Source organism: Bos grunniens, chromosome 7, assembly GCF_055505025.1.
Source record: "Bos grunniens cultivar Pamir isolate PY7600 chromosome 7, Bosgru_T2T1.0, whole genome shotgun sequence".
Classification (NCBI taxonomy): domain Eukaryota; kingdom Metazoa; phylum Chordata; class Mammalia; order Artiodactyla; family Bovidae; genus Bos; species Bos grunniens.
Window position 1 is genome coordinate 42,192,990 of NC_141171.1, and position 13,955 is coordinate 42,206,944.

Here is a 13,955-nt window from a genome sequence, read left to right on the forward strand (position 1 = left end):
TTTTCCTGTGGTCATGTATGGATGTGAGAGTTGGACTGTTAAGAAGGCTGAGTGCCGAAGAATTGATGCTTTTGAACTGTGGTGTTGGAGAAGACTCTTGAGAGTCCCTTGGCCTGCAGGGAGATCCATCCAGTCCATTCTAAAGATCAGTCCTGGGTGTTCATTGGAAGGACTGATGCTGAAACTCCAATACTTTGGCCACTTCATGCAAAGAGTTGACTCATTGGAAAAGACCCTGATGCTGGGAGGGATTAGGGGCAGGAGGAGCAGTGGACGACAGAGGATGCGATGGTTGGATGGCATCACTGACTCGATGGATGTGAGTCTCAGTGAACTCCGGGAGTTGGTGATGGACAGAGAGGCCTGGCGTGCTTCGATTCATGGGGTCGCAAAGAGTCGGACACAACTGAGTGACTGATCTGATCTGATCTGACATTCTTTTGATTCATTGTAATAACTAATTAAAAAGTATATAACTCCCTTGCTAACACTAGTGATGGGGTTACTCTCCATCCCCCTTCTGATGTCTGTGTCAGAAGCTTTCTCTATCTCTTTTATACTTTAATAAAACTTTATTACACAAAAGCTCTGAGTGATCAAGTCTCATCTCTGGCCCCAATTGAATTCTCCTCTGGAGGCCAAGAATCCTGGAGTCTTTCGTGGTTCAGCAACAGCCCTTTACTATGAAACATGAATATGACGATGGACATTGCAAGGAGATGCTGATGAAAGGTCAGATACATCATAAGATGAATTTCTCAAGGTCTGCACCACTTTCCTTTTCTTCAGCATTAATGTTTCCTTTCTTACTGTGTTTTCTAGGGTCTTGGATCTTCTTCCTCTCTTCTTCCCTGGCAATCCCATCTGTCCTCAAGGCTAGTGGCAGTCTCTCCTCTGCTTTCTTCACAATCTGCTTCTGTTTCTTGTCATCTCTATAATTTTCCTTATTCCTAAAGAGAGGTTGCAAGAGAACCATGTCTGTTTCTGGGCTCATCTATGATAGATATGGACATTCTTGGGCTTTTTTAGGACTAGTATGCAGACCCCCATCCACCCTTATACTGGCCAAAGGATTTATCAGAACTACTTGGTGCAACTGTTGTTAAGGTATTTGTAAAATACAAAGACATACAAGTTCTCCTTCACTGCTGCAACCTGTAGTCCTTGCAGTCTCTTGATGTCCAAGGTGGTCTCCTGTTGGCTGTTCCTGAACTCACTGTCAGCCTGGGAAATTATTCTTGTCACTCACCTCTGGAACATGCAGTTCCAGATACAATGCAGATACAAGCCTTACAGGGTAGCTAGAGCTGAAGCCAGTTTTCTGCTTGACCTATTTCAGTCTCACTGTTTCCTCTGTGAAGTCGAGGCATATTTCTTGAGCTTTCTTTTTAAAATTAAAATATGTAGTTTGAGTAAAATGAGGGACAAACACTGAAATCCATGGTGAATGTGTCAGCCTATTGTAATATTCTATCATTTTCTGTCCTGGATAAATGTGCCATCACAATCAGCTACAGGGTTTCTAAAACTCAGATTTCTGGACTTCAACCCACATAGGTCTTAGGTGGGAGTGGAGAATTTTCATTTCTAAGAGGTTCCTAGTTGATGTTGATAATGCTGGTACAGGTATTATACATTGAGAAAAGGGTTTAGGGACATTACAAAGCTGGTGTGAGACAAGGAGACAAATCTGAAGATTATTATCTAAACCCAGGCCATTTTTCAAATTGGTAAATTTTTAAATCTTTACTTCTTGGTATTTTGAAAATCCATCCACTAACCATACTTAAGCAAGATGTCATCTTTTGAATAACCTCCTCTAATAGATTAGCAATGATGGTTTAAGATTCCTAATCCTTTCTCCATTAATTCAGGTATGAGATTCTAGTCACAATGATCCATTTAAAGCATAAATCTGGTCAGCTCACCAGAACTATTCATATATATATATATATATAAATCTATTGTAAGAATTGACTCAGTGTCTTGATAGATGGGAAAGTCCCAGAAACTACCATCTCCGAACTGGAAAGCCATAAAAGTCAGCAGTATACTTGATTCCAATTCCAAATGCTTGAGAACCAGGAGTTCTGAAGTCCAGAGGCAGGAAAATATGGATGTACCAGCGAGGGAGAATGGATTAATCCTTCCTTCACTTTTTCCCAGTTGGGCCCTGACCAAATAGCAAAACACCCACTCACATTCATGAAAGTGGATTTATTTACTTAGTCTATAGAATCAAGTGCTAGTCTTTTCCAAAAACACCCTCAAGAACACACCTGAAACTATACCTCTATTGGAACTTGAACCCATGGTCTTTTAATTAGAATCACTCACCCGGGGTCTGTACTTACTGAGGCTCAGATTCTTCATGTCTTAGTGTAGAAGGAACTCAGGAAGAGGAACTCAGCAAGAGGCAAAGTGATAGGCAATAAATAGATTTATTAATATAGGATGCTTATAAGCAAAGCAAGGAAGCAGGCAAGGGAGTTCTGCCCCAAGGATTAAGTGGGCCACAATTTTATAATCAAAGGAAAGTGGGGAAGGAGGAAAAAACCCTTTTCTCTGAGTAGACCTCAGACTTACATTACTAGCTCCTCCTCATGTAGGGCAGGAGCGTGTCAGACCCTATGAGGTCAAACTAGGATTATCAGAGAGCTTATTCAAATCAGTAGAGAAGTGGTGAAATTTTTCTTTCACCATATGGCTTTATTGTAAAACTGTTCCTTTTTAAAAATCAAAGATTTTTATTCTGTGTGTCTTGGAAATGAAACTAAAAATTTTGGCAATTAAGAAAATATTGATTCTACAGTTTTTACCTGGATTACTAAAGAGTAAGGCAGAACAAATATTTCAACAAAAACTGAGAGTGAAAAAAGACTTAAAATGGAAGAGAGATATGATTAAAAGGGGAGCAGAGAGAAGGTATGGAGGAATTGATATTGAAACAGAGCAAGACTTTATGGTCTTTCACCATCCCCCCTCCCCTCCCCGCTCATGTCCTCAGCTTGCCTTTTGCCTGTGGAAAAATTTTAGTCAAAAATAAGTTTACACAGAGAAAAACGAGAAAATGCAGGAATAAAGGAAAAGAGTCCAACAAGAATAAGTAATTTAGTTTAGTCATTAAGCAAAGTTAAAGTCTTTTAATTCCTCCTCAAGAGCTATAAATAAATTCTGAACACACCCTCTGAGCTAGATACTGAAACTTTCAACACGTGAAAGAAGTTAACTACTTGATGGCCAGACTATAGCCAAGACATAATCTGACATAATTCTGGGAATTTGCCTCAAGGAAATGGGAACAAACCAACCCTGAAGATTAAGACTAACTCTACTTAAAACCATCACTTCATGGCAAATAGATGGGGAAACAGTGGAAACTGGTTGACTTTGTTTTGGGGGGCTCCAAAATCACTGCAGATGGTGATTGCAGCCATGAAATTAAAAGATACTTACTTCTTGGAAGGAAAGTTATGACCAACCTAGACAGCATATTCAAAAGCAGAGACATTACTTTGTCAACAAAGGTCCATCTAGTCAAGGTTATGGTTTTTCCAGTGGTCATGTATGGATGTGAGAGTTGGACTGTGGAGAAAGCTGAGCACCGAAGAATTGATGCTTTTGAACTGTGGTGTTGGAGAAGACTCTTGAGAGTCCCTTGGACTGCAAGGAGATCCATCCAGTCCATTCTAAAGATCAGTCCTGGGTGTTCACTGGAAGGACTGATGCTGAAACTCCAATACTTTGGCCACTTCATGCAAAGAGTTGACTCATTGGAAAAGACCCTGATGCTGGGAAAGATTAAGGGTAGGAGGAGAAGGGGACGACGGAGGATGAGATGGTTGGATGGCATCACCGACACAATGGACATGGGTTTGGGTGGACTCTGGGAGTTGGTGATGGACAGGGAGGCCTAGCATGCTGTGGTTCGTGGGGCTGCAGAGAGTCAGACATGACTGAGAGACTGAACTGAACTGAACTACTTAAAACAATCAAGATGAGACTGGTCACACTACTGCATGACCAATTTCAAGATGACTGTCAGAGCTGACTGTGCTGTTTCTGCATGTAGCCCACTCCCTCTGTCAATAAAAACTAGTAGTCCCTGGTTGTGAGGGTGGAAGTTGACCTTTGGATAGGAATCCTCCCTCCCCTACCCCCATTTCTGGCATCCAAAATGAAGCAAATTTTCCTTTCTACCAACCTTGCCTCTTTAGTGGATTTTGAGTGGTAAATAGCTGAACCCCACTTTCAGTCACAATATTACAAGTGAAAATACACAAGCACACTTCATATTAGTGAAAGGCTTCCACCTACATTTGCAGTAACTCAACATTAGCTAACACAAGTATATGCAGAAGAAACAATGAAAAGCTATCCTATGGTCTAAAAGCTAAAGTTAACCTAATGAATCTGTAGAGAATACAGAAGCCAAACATGCAAGAAAAAGCTTAATTTTTGACACTGATATTGAAACAAAATAAGATAAATACTAACAGAACACTATTTTTAAAGAGTGATAATTATATCAAACCAGAATTCTGTATCAAGCTTCAATGTTCCCCCAAGTAAAGATGTCTTTAAAAACTTAAAGTGAAATATTTTATTGTTAACAGCTTTGAATTAGACAAAATACTAGAGTGAAATATTAAGCTCCAAGGAAAATAATCCCAGATTGAAAATTAGGAATGCAGAATGGAATGAGGAGGAAAGGAAGCAATGATTAGGAAATATATATAATTTAATTTTGTTTTATAAAGAACTAGTTATATCTCTGGTAAAGAGTCAGACATGACTTATTGACTAAACGGCAGTGACAGATAACATCCCATGGAAATTAAAATATAGACAGAATTAAAATGCAGAAATGATAAAACACTCAGGAAAGTGTAATGGAATTGAAAGTGTTCTAAGGTTTTAGACTTTGGGAAAGGTGGTGAAAGTATTAGACTTTAAGTATATTAGACTATTAAGTGAAAGATTCATAATTCAATCATCAATGTAATTACACCCAGATTTGTATATGATTTGGATTAACAAATTGATTAGGGAATCTTGGAATAATAAAAGTGGAGTAAAAAGAGTAAAGAGACTATTTATGTCAAAGGGTAAGGAAAAAGCAATACAGTTGTTGTCATTTCAAATATGAGTAATTAGGTGAAATGTAAATGCACAAAACACTAATTTTGTTGTAGTGGCTGTTTGATATAGATATTATAGTCTTGTCAATAAGTTTTTTATATTTTTTATTGAAAAACTTTAAACAGTGTCTATTTTTTCCTATGAAAGCATAACTTATCTGAAGTTTTATATCAGGAAACCTCCACTCTTATTTTTGCAGAATGTATTCCATAGTGGGAGAAAAAGGAAACATAAAATATTGACTAAAATGTTGGCATAAACTCTAAGTAACACTCCCCACGTACAAACATATCGCATTTTTTCATCTAGGACATTATGCAAATATAAGTAGCCCCAGATTTTTTTCTTTTAAAATCTCTTCAATCTCATTAATCTAAAATAGGCTGTGTCTCTGGGTTATCCACCGATTGGATTATCCACTGTTGGTCTATAAAAGGGCAATCAAAGGCAGAAGTCACTACTATCCGCAGCAAGGTACTGGTTGCCTTCATCTCAGGTGTGGGTCACAGGACAGCTCTTGGAACTGGGAGAACCAGCATTCATAAGTCAGACTGTTCTGGTAAGTGTGGCATTTTTATTGATGGCAAGAATGTCCTTTTGTATCCTTTTTTTTTTGGTAAAATCTCTTCTTAAGTTAGCAGATTTTACTCTTAAAACAAGAAGTTACCTAAGTTATTTCCTTGGTGTTAGTATTAAGAAGGTGGAGAAAACAATGGCACCCCACTCCAGTACTCTTGCCTGGAAAATCCCGTGGATGGAGGAGCCTGGTAGGCTGCAGTCCATGGGGTCGCTAAGAGTCGGACACGACTGAGCGACTTCACTTTCACTTTTCACTTTCATGCATTGGAGGAGGAAATGGCAACCCACTCCAGTGTTCTTACCTAGAGAATCCCAGGGACGGTGGGGCCTGGTGGACTGCCGTCTATGGGGTCGCACAGAGTCCGACAGGACTGAAGCGACTTAGCAGTAGCAGCAGCAGTATTAAGGTGGAGAAAACAATGGCAACCCACTCCAGTATTCTTGCCTGGAAAATCCCATGGACGGAGGAGCCTGGTGGGCTGCAGTCCATGGGGTCGCTAAGAGTCGGACACGACTGAGCAACTTCACTTTCATGCATTGGAGAAGGAAATGGCAACCCACTCCAGTATTCTTGCCTGGAGAATACCAGGGACGGGGGAGCCTGGTGGGCTGCTGTCTATGGGATCGCACAGAATCAGACACGATTGAAGCGACTTAGCAGGAGCAGCAGTATTAAGAAATAGTTTTATATACCTTTGTATATGAAACTTTCTTAGGATAATAGTCCAGATTTTAGTTATTCTAATTTTTATTTATTTATGATTCATGGTTTTACATACCTTTGTATATGAAACTTTCTTGGGAATAACAGTCCAGATTTTCTAGAGTGTGGGCTCAGTTGCTCCATGGCATGAGCAATCTTCCCAGGCTATGGATTGAACCTGTGTCACCTGCATTGGCAGGAGTATTCATAACCCCTGGACCACCAGGCAAGCCCCAACATTTTAGTTTTTAAAATCAATGTCCCTGGAAAGCAAAGTAGTGTTTATCCCTGTGTTGCAGAAATTGTTCTATCTTAAAATTCCTTAGTTACTATGTGTGTTTTTTTTTCCCCCATTTTTCCTTTCTTCCCTTTATTTTTTGGTATCTTAGTTCCCCAACCAGGGATTGAATCCAGGCCACAGCAGTAAAAGTGATGAGTCCTAAACACTGGGCCCCCAGGGAACTCTACCCCCATCCTTTTCTTTCTTTGCTCAGCTCTCAGGAGTCAGACTTCCCATAATCTCATCATCTGAAATTGTAGTTAATTCTCCCTCCCTTTTGCCTTTCTTACTGCTCTTGCTCTTTCTCCTATCTCTGCATTGGCCTTACTGTTTGTCAGAATCCTTATTCATACCTAACACTAGAGTAGGCATTCTTAAGTCTATTAACAGTTTTATCTCATCAGGATTAAGATAAATTAGGGCAGTAACTTTGTTAAGTAGAATTATGAATCCTGGGTTTTAGTCCACACCTTGGCATATATTAGGTGCTCTGTAAATGAGAGGATCAAGTAACTTTCCCTCCAGACTCAAACATCTTTAAGAAGTACTGTTAATAATTATGGCAGAACAGCAGGAATGGAATTTGATTTTTTTCTCCCCTTAAAAACACCAATGTGGACAGAAATTTAAAAGAAAGGGTGCACTGATTAACTTTACATCTTAAATGGGTTATTGTGGCTAGAGTCTTAAAATGGATTACACAGAGAAAAATGATTTGAAAATAAATGATTGCAGTCCACCACAAGAGATTATCAGGGCTTATCTATGGTGATTTTATTTGAAAAATGTAGGAAAAAAATTTCTTTTTTGGTGTGAATAGTTTTCTCTCAAAATTCTGAGCATTTCCTAAGAACTAAACATATTTATGTTGCTATATGTCAGTGTTAAACATTAAAGACTAGATCAATATTGTCTTCATTAGATATCCAATTTAGTGAGAAAAACTATGAAATAAAAGATACTAATATATGTACAATTTAAAATAGGAAAAAATAACAGAAAATGTAATATTAATTTGGATTCCTGAATCAGGAAGAGTCACTCATGTAAATGAGGTTTTGCAGGAAAATTGAAAGGTGCTCAAGAATTTCAAAGGGTGGCACCAGGTCGTTGAGAAGGTGCTCTTAGAGTGTTGTTCCGGGAGCAGTGGATGTTCTCCCCCTCAGATCCGGGGTGAGTTAGGTTCTAGTTTCTTGTTACCTCAGCATTGTGAACAGTCAGGTTGCTGAGCTTTCCCAGAGATCTCCCTCATCTCCCTCATCTCCCTCACCTTCCCTCACCAGGAAAATGGCTGAAGTGATGGAGTCCGAGATTGAGCAAAGTTTCCAAACTGTTAGATCTTGGAGGAAAAAGAAGGAACAAGAACAATTCCGTAAACTCTTTATTGGTGGCTTGAGCTCTGAAACCACAGAAGAAAGTCTGAGGAACTACTACAAGCAGTGGGGAAAGCTTATAAGCTGTGAGATCATAAGGGACCATGCAAGCAAAAGATCAAGAGGGTTTGGTTTTGTCACCTTTTCATCCATGGCTGAAGTGGATGCTGCCATGGCTGCCAGACCTCACTCTATTGATGGGAAAACAATTGCCCCCAAACGTGCTGTCCCAAGAGAGGAATCTGGACAGCGAGGGGTTTTCCTAACTGTGAAGAAGCTGTTTGTTGGTGGAATTGAAGATACTGAGGAACATCATCTTAGAGATTACTTTGAGAAATATGGAAAAATCGATGCCATTGAGATAATTACTGATAGAGAGTCTGGAAGAAAAAGAGGCTTTGGATTCGTGACTTTTGATGACCATGATCCCGTGGATAAGATTGTGTTGCAGAAAAACCATATCATCAATGGCCATCAGGCAGAAGTAAGAAAGGCCTTTTCTCGACCTAAAATGCAACAAGTCCAGCATTCTAGAAGTAGAAGGGGAGACAATGCTGGTTTTGGAGATTCTCCTGGTGATGATGGAAATGTTGGACCAGGGTCAAGACGAGGAAGTAGCTTTGGAGGACGATCTGATGGATTGAGAAGCGGTCAGTGGACTTGGTCATGGTTATAGTAGGTGTGGAGAATGACCAGGAAGTGGCAATTTGGGAGTTAGCCCTGGTTATGAAGGAGGAAAAAGAGTTTATGGTGGTGGAGAACTTGGATACGGATTGACAAGAGGATCTTTAGCTTCCTGTTTTACATGGACTTGACTGTATAAAGAGAGGATAAGAGCCCAGAGGTAACAGGGCAACTTTAGGTTATCCAAATAATTAATGACTTTAAGGAAACTCTTCTCAGTCATGCCATGACTGTGGCAGTGATGTAGCAGAAGACACCAGAACAGATGCAGTCATTTGTGAATGGATTGGTTTACTATACTATGGAGGAAAGAATGAAAAAAAATTGCTTTTGAGACAGTTTCCCAACTTTGTTTCTTTCAAGTAAGAGGACAGAAGCATCCCTTCTTTGATAACATTAGTTTTTTAAGTGTCCAGTGACATGTTAACCTGTTTTCAAGATTTTTCTCACAGTTTTGAAAAACTGTTTTCTAGGATTTAAAAAACTGAAATGTCTTGTAGTATTAAGAAGTTGTTGTACATTTATGATTTAATAAAGACTTCTAAAGGAAAAACAGGTATTCTCTTTCAGTCATGTTTTTGCATTTTTATTCTTTCTTTTAAATAAATACTTCTTCATTTTATGAGATCATTGACACACAGCACCATATGTTTAAATATGCAGTACAATGATGATTTATATGTATTGTAAACTGATTACTATAGAACTTTATAGAATTTATCTCACACTGTAACATTTTTCTTATGATAATGTTTAACTTTCAGTGTTAAGTGTGGCCCTCATGTACATTACTTTTATGTTTATCTTAAAACTGAATGTATTTTTTTTTATAATTTAAGTATGATTACTCTTGCATGGAAAATGCCATGGACAGAGGAGCCTCATAGGTTGCAGTCCCTGGGGTCGCTGTGAGTCGGACACGACTGAGCGGCTTCACTTTCACTTTTCACTTTCATGCATTGGAGAAGGAAATGGCAACCCACTCCAGTGTTCTTGCCTGGAGAATTCCAGGGACGGGGGAGCCTGGTGGGCTGCCATCTATGAGGTCACACAGAGTCGGACATGACTGAAGCGACTCAGCAGCAGGAGCAGCAGCATGATAGCTTTACATAATTTTTTACAGAAATTAACAGAATTTTCTGTCAAACATGAATCAGCCATAGGTATACATATGTTCCGTGCCACTTGAACCTCCCTCCCATCTCCCCCCATATCCCACTCCTCTAGGTAGATACAGAGCCCCTGTTTGAGTTCCCTGAGTCATACAGAAAATTCCCATTGCTTATCTAATTTACATATGGTAATGTATGTTTCCATGTTACTCTCTCCATACATCCCACCCTCTCCTCCCCCAACCCGTGTCCATAAGTCTGTTCCCTATATCTGTTTCTTTATTGTTGCCCTGCAAATAAATTCATTAGTACCATCTTTCTAGATTCCATATATATGCATTAATATACAATATTTATCTTTCTCGTTCTGTATTACTTCACTCTGTATAATAGGCTCTAGATTCATCCATTTCATTAGAGCTGACTCAAATGCATTCCTTTTTATGGCTGAGGAATATTCCATTGTGTATATGTACCACAGTTTCTTTATCCCTTCATCTGTCGATGGACGTCCGGGCTGCTTCCATGTTCTAGCTATTGTAAACAGTGCTGCAATGAACATTATGATACATATGTCCTTTTCAATCTGGGCTTCCTCAGGTTATATGCGTAGTGGGATTTCTGGGTCATATGGTGGCTTTATTCCTAGTGGAATCTCCATACTACCAGCCATAGTGGCTGTATCAATTTTCATTTCCACCATGTGTATTTTCAATTTTGGTTTTCTCAGGTTATCTGCCTAGTAGTGGGATTGCTGGGTCATATGGTGGTTTTGTTCCTAGTTATTCAAGGAATCTCCATACTATCTTCCGTAGTGGCTGTATCAGTTTACATTTCCACCAACAGTGAAAGAGGATTCCTTTTTCTGCACACCCTCTCTATCATTTATTATTTGTAGACTTTTTAATGATGGCCACTCTGACAGATGTGAGGTGATCTCATTGCAGTTTTGATTAGCATTTCTTTAATAATGAGCAAGGTTGAGCATCTTTTCATGTTTGGTAGCCAACTGTAGGTATTCTTTGGAGAAATGCCTGTTTAAGTATTTTTTCTACTTTTTGATTGGGTAGTCTGTTTTTCTGGTATGGAGTGGTATGAGCTGGTTGTATATTTTGGAAATTCTATGTCAGTTCCTTCATTTTCTATTTTCTCCCATCATGAAGCTTGTCTTTTCACCTTGCTTATAGTTTCCTTTGCTGTCCAAAAGCTTTTAAGTTTAATTAGGTCCCACTTGTTTATTTTTGTTTTTATTTCCATTACTTGAGGAGGTGGGTCATAGAGAGTCTTGCTTTGATGAGTGTTCTGCCTATGTTTTCCCCGAAGAGTTTTATAGTATCTGGTCTTACATTTAGGTCTGTAACCCATTTTGAGTTTATCTTTGTGTATGATATTAGGAAGTGTTCTAATTTCATTCTTTTACATGGGTCAAATCAGATCAGTCGCTCAGTCGTGTCCGACTCTTTGTGACCCCATGAATTGCAGCACGCCAGGCCTCCCTGTCCATCACCAACTCCCGGAGTTCACTCAGACTCATGTCCATCGGGTCAGTGATGCCATCCAGCCATCTCATCCTCTGTCGTCCCCTTCTCCTCCTGCCCCCAATCCCTCCCAGCATCAGAGTCTTTTCCAATGAGTCAACTCTTCACATGAGGTAGTTGTACAGTTTTCCCAGCACCACATATTGAGGGGGCTATCTTTGCCCCATTGTATATTCATGCCTCCTTTGTCAAAAATAAGATACCCATAGGTGTGTGGGTTTATTTTTGGGCTCTCTTTTTCCATTGGTCTATATTTCTATTTTTCTGCCAGTACCATACTGTTTCGTTGTTAATATATAGGAATGCAAATGATTTCTGTGTATTGATTTTGTGTCCCACAAATTTGCTAAATTCACTGATTAGCTATAGTAATTTTCTGATAGTATCCTTAGGGTTTTCTATGTATAGTATCATGTCATCTGCAAACAGTGAGAGCTTTAATTCTTCTTTTCCAATCTGGATTCCTTTTATTTCTTTTGCTTCTCTGATTCCCATAGCTAGGACTTCCAAAACTGTGTTAATAATAGTGGTGAGAGTGGACACATTTGTCTTACTCCTGATCTTAGAATGCTTTCAGTTTTTAACCATTGAGAATATGATTGCTGCAAGCTTATCATATATCAGTTCAGTTCAGTTGCTCAGTCGAGTCCGACTCTTTGCAACCCCATGGATTGCAGTACACCAGGCTTCCCTGTCTGTCACAAACTCCCAGAGCTTATTCAAACTCATGTCCATCCAGTCAGTGATGCCATCCAACCATCTCATCCTCTGTCGTCCCCTTCTCCTCCCACCTTCAATCTTTCCCAGCATCGCGGTCTTTTCCAGTGAGTTATTTCTTCGCATCAGGTGGCCAAAGTATTGGAGCTTCAGCTTCAACGTCAGTCCTTCCAATGAGTATTCAGGACTTATTTCCTTTAGGATGAACTGATTAGATCTCCTTGCAGTCCACAGGACTCTCAAGAGTCTTCTCCAACATCACAGTTCAAAAGTATTAATTCTTTGGCGCTCAGCTTTCTTTATAGTCCAACTCACATCCATACATGACTACTGGAAAAACCATAGCCTTGACTAGATGGACCTTTGTTGGCAAAGTAATGTCTCTGCTTTTTAATATGCTGTCTAGATTGGTCATATCTTTTCTTCCAAGGAGTAAAGTCCATATATGATTTGTTGAGGTAGATTCCTTCTATGCCCATTTTTTGAAGAGTTTTTATCATAAAAGCTCTTTTTATGAGTCAAAGGCTTTTTCTTCATCTATTATGATTTTCATATGATTTTTATTTTTCAATATGTTAATATGGTGTATCACATTGATTTTCTGTATATTGAATATTTGCACCCCCGAAATAAACCCAACTTGATCATGGTGTATGAGCTTTTTAATGTGCTGTTGAATTTTTGTTTGCTAGAATTTTGTTGAAGATTTTTGCATCTATGTTCATCAGTGATATTGGCCTGTAGTTTTCTTTTTTGTGTTGTCTTTTTCTGGTTTTGGTATCAGGGTAATGATGGCCTCATAGAATGAGTTTGTAAGTGTTCCTTCCTCTGCAACTTTTTGAAAGAGTTTTAGAAGGATAGACATTCTCTCTTCTCTAAATGTTTAATAGAATTCACCTGTGAAGCCATCTGGTCCTGGGATTTTGTTTCTAAGGAGATCTTTTATCACAGTTTTGATTTCAATGCTTGTAATTGAGTTGTTCATAATTTCTATTTCTTCCTGGTTCAGTCTTGGAAGATTGAAATTTTCTAAGAATCTGTCCATTTCTTCCAGATTATCCATTTTATTGCCATACAGTTGCTCATAGTAGCCTCTTATACTCCTTTGTATTTCTGCATTGTCTGTTGTAACCTCTCCTTTTTAATTTATAATTTTGTTGATTTGATTCTTTTCTCATTTTTTCTTGATGAGTCTGGCTAAAAAGACTTGTCAATTTTGCTTATCTTCTCAAAGAACTAGCTTTTAGTTTTATTAATCTTTGCTATTGTTTTTTTTTCCTTTTTTTTTTCATTTATTTCTGCTCTCATCTTTATTTCTTTCCTTCTGCTAACTTCTGGTTTTTTTCTTCTTTTTCCAGCTGTTTTAGGTGTAAAGTTAGGTTGTCTATTCAATGTTTTTCTTATTTCTTGAGGTAGGATTGTATTACTGAACTTCCCTCTTAGAACTGCTTTTGCTGCATCCCAAACCAGTCCATTCTGAAGGAGATCAGCCCTGGGATTTCTTTGGAAGGAATGATGCTAAAGCTCAAACTCCAGTACTTTGGCCACCTCATGCGAAGAATTGACTCATTGGAAAAGACTCTGATACTGGGAGGGATTGGGGGCAAGAGGAGACGGGGACGACAGAGGATGAGATGGCTGGATGGCATCACTGACTCGATGGACGTGAGTCTGACTGAACTCCAGGAGTTGGTGATGGACAGGGAAGCCTGGCGTCCTGCGATTCATGGGGTCGCAAAGAGTCGGCACGACTGAGCGACTAATCTGATCTGATCTGATCTGATAGGTTTTGAGTTGCTGTGTTTTCATTGTCATTTGTTTCTGGAA

General features: G+C 39.1%; 1 pseudogene across 1 annotated transcript; it reads left to right on the top strand.

Annotated features, from left to right (window-relative positions):
• The first annotated feature begins 5,575 nt into the window (after nucleotides 1-5,575).
• Nucleotides 5,576-9,314, top strand: LOC147369236 (heterogeneous nuclear ribonucleoproteins A2/B1-like; annotated as a pseudogene). The gene is made up of 3 exons (XR_015168496.1): nucleotides 5,576-5,701; nucleotides 7,769-7,877; nucleotides 7,988-9,314. The product of XR_015168496.1 is annotated as a heterogeneous nuclear ribonucleoproteins A2/B1-like (transcript).
• Nucleotides 9,315-13,955: the final 4,641 nt, after the last annotated feature.